The following is a 3,609-nucleotide window of genomic DNA, read 5'->3' on the forward strand; positions in this document are numbered from 1 at the left end:
CTCAGCGGTAGAGCGTCGGCCTGGCGTGCGGGGGACCCGGGTTCGATTCCCGGCCAGGGCACATAGGAGAAGCGCCCATTTGCTTCTCCACCCTACCCCTTCCTCTCTGTCTCTCTCTTCCCCTCCCGCAGCGAAGCTCCATTGGAGCAAAGATGGCCCGGGCGCTGGCTCCTTGGCCTCTGCCCCAGGTGCTAGAGTGGCTCTGGTCGTGGCAGAGTGACGCCCCGGAGGGGCAGAGCATCGCCCCCTGGTGGGCAGAGCGTCGCCCCTGGTGGGCGTGCCGAGTGGATCCCGGTCGGGCGCATGCGGGAGTCTGTCTGACTGTCTCTCCCTGTTTCCAGCTTCAGAAAAATACAAAAAAATAAAAACCCACAAAAAAAAATATTTGCAGTGGCATCTAGTAGAGTACAACTGGACAGCACAGCTAGTCCACACTGTAACGATGGCTAATATTTCTTGGTTGCTTTCTGCATGCCAGGGATGATTCTGAGTCCTTTGTTTACGTGCATTGTTAGCTTAACTTTTACAAGCATAAATAAACTCTGTTATCATCCCCACTTTAAGATGAGGAAACTGAGACTGAAGAGCGGCGAGTCACTTGCCCAGGATTACCCCAGTAATAAGGGGCAGTGCCAGGATGGGCACGATGGCAGACTGGCTCCAGAGTCTTTGTGCTTCACTGCTGAGTTTAATTCCTCTTATTCCAGTTTTGATTTCTGAGCATCTAATCAGAATTCAGTAGCAGAATTGAGTAGTAGGTAAGAGATTGTGTTCTGGAATCAGAGTGCTAGAGCTTCAACCAAGTTTCCCAGAAGCTTGTTTCTTCAACTATAAAATAAGTATAATAATATAATATTCTGCCCTGGCCAGGTAGCACCTCATCCCAATGTACCAAGGATGCAGGGTCGGTCCCCAGTCAGAGCAGATGCAAGAGTCAACCAATGCGTGCACAGATAGATGGAACAAGGAGTTGATGTTTCTCTCTCCCTTCCTCTTTCTCTAAAATCAATCAATGAATCAATCAAAATCATATTCTTGCAGGGTTGCTGAGAGGGTTAAAGAGGAAATGTGGGTATAACAGTGCTTGGCACATAAATGCTCAATAAATGGTAGTTACTACTATTATCGTTCAGAGAGTGCATGCCTTACATTCCTCCTCATAGCTGGTCGGTGCAGCTTCTGGATCTCTGCAGTCATCTCTCTACCTGGAACACTTCACTTCCTTTTCTCCCCTGAATCCACCAAAATTGCATCTACCCTCTAGTTTCAGCTCTCCTCCACACCTGTTGCCTGAGAAGTTTTGCAAAGCCAGTACCATCCTCCTGGTCTTCTCATTTTCTGGAGTCCTTCTGCACTCACACATCTGGCAGATGTGCAGCATTGTATAATTTTCTATGACCTCCCACTTCCCCAGCCACCCAGAAGGGGAAGAGGGGAAGGAAATAAAGGTCATCCTATCATTATTCTCATCTTGCAGATGAGAAAAGAAGCTTAGCCCATAAGTGCCGAGGCCAGGAGTCATATCCAGGTCTTTTGACAAATAATTTGAAAAAATATGAGTGTGTACACCTGTGTATGTGTATATGCAGAAAGTGGACACAGTCATGTATACAGCCTAGAATTCTAGTATACACTCTGAGGTCAGATGAATCTAGTTTTGAGTTCTTGGTTCTGGCCATTAGCCATGTGGCACCATTTTGGAAATGTCACATGATCTCTCTGAACCTGTTTCTTCATCAGTAAAATGGGTACAATAAGAGAAACTACCTCATAAGGTTATTGTTAAAATGAAGCCATGATTGTGAAACGCCAAGTTTGTCACAAGTTGAAGCAGTAACTGGGCTTATTATGTGCAAAGAGGTATTTGAGGGGGAATAGGTTGTCTATGGTCATCTGAATGTTTAAGGGTGCATGTGTATGTGTGTGCACTTGGGTCTGTAAATGCACATAGCTCACCAGCTCTCACATGGCAATTGTGGTCTTAGTATAAAATATTAGGGTTCAGAGAGAAACTTTTCACTCTGAATTCCTGTGTCTGAGAGCAATAAATGACAGGAATGCAGGGATGCAGAGGGTGGGAGATGCCACTGGCTGGGTTTGGGGCTGTGTCTGTGTACCTTTGTGTCTGTAAAGGGACAGATATTTTCATCTTTTGGGGATGTTGCTGTGCAGATACCCTTGCCTGCCTGTGTCCATTAGGCTGTGCCCTGTGTGAGCATGACTGAGGCTGTGACTACTGGGAATCCCGTGTCTGTGGAGGGGTGGGTGCTGTTTCTGCCTATCAGTAGTTATTTCGCCATCGATAGGGATGTGCGTGCATATCGGTGGGTGTATGAGTAGAGAACAGGAGGTTTTACATGTGTTTGAAACACTGTGGGAGTCTGTGCTCCCTTGAGTATGGATGTGTGTACAAGTGTAAGAACACTTGTACGGGGTGTTTACATTTGTAAATGAGGGTAATTAGGGAGTCAATGGTATGCGTGATGGCACCGAGGTGAGGTGTCTTTGTGTCTGTAGGGTGGGGTCTAAGTCTGAGTGTACATTATTTGTTTTTAGAAGAGGCTGTATATTTACACGTGTCTCTCTAGGATCAGCAGTTTGTGTGTGGAGAAGAAAGAGGCTGGGGCTGTGAGTGTTCACTTGTGTGTGTATGTTGGAGGGTATTAGCTGTGAAAGGTTCTGTCTTTGAGAGCTCTGTGTCCATGTGCTTGGGGGCTGTGTGTTCTAGCTAAATGCTGGGCCACCTGCCTTCCCCACCTCTCTATAAGCAGAACCACAGAGAAGGTGAGAAGGGCATTGGACTGGATGTATCAGCACATCCTGAGGGGAAGAGAGATGTCTGTCCCAGACAATTGCTCCCAGGAGAATTCAGGAAAACACTCCCACCCCACGGCCCCACCCCGCGCCCCTGCCAGAACCTTCTCCCCTGACCCAGCCCAACCCCGATGGAGCTCGCTGCACTCTCTGGTGTTAAGGAGTTGAGCATGTTAAGGGGCAGGTGTAAGGGCACATGGATAGGTGCCTCTGCTCCTGCAAACGATGTGAAGGGCAATCGCTTGCCTCGGCATGTCCACAGATGTACCAGGCGTGGGATCGCACCGACAGAGCATCACGTGTGACTTTATACGGAACCCACCTCTGCTGACGGTGTGTGACCGTGGGTCCGACTGTACCTGTGCGTGGGGCCTGTGAGCGTGAGAGCTGTGAGCGCCCCCTGAGGAAGGGGTAGCGTGGGAGCTGTGTGGATGTGTGTATGCTGCCGGTGCCTTTGTATGTCAGCGCGCTTCGGCCTGTCAGCAGCTCTGAGTTTCTGTGTGTCTATATGACTGTCTGTGTGCGTCTCTGGGTCGCTGCCTCGTTGTGTGTGTCTTGCTCTCTCTTGGCTGGGAGGGGATTTGGTCACGCATGACTCATCTTGAACCGAGCGGGGCTCCAGCGGCAGGACGGCCGACGCCGCAGCTGGAGGTGGGGGAAGAGGAGGAGGGAGAGGAGGAGGAGGGGGAGGAGGAGGAGAAGGAGGGGGCGGGGGCCTCTCCAAGTTTGTCGGGACCTTCTTCCCAGGCTTCGGCCGCGGCAGCCAAGGAGGCCGGGGCTGCGCGCGGGCCGGGG

The sequence above is a fragment of the Saccopteryx bilineata genome, chromosome 2 (genome assembly GCF_036850765.1).
Source record: "Saccopteryx bilineata isolate mSacBil1 chromosome 2, mSacBil1_pri_phased_curated, whole genome shotgun sequence".
NCBI lineage: Eukaryota > Metazoa > Chordata > Mammalia > Chiroptera > Emballonuridae > Saccopteryx > Saccopteryx bilineata.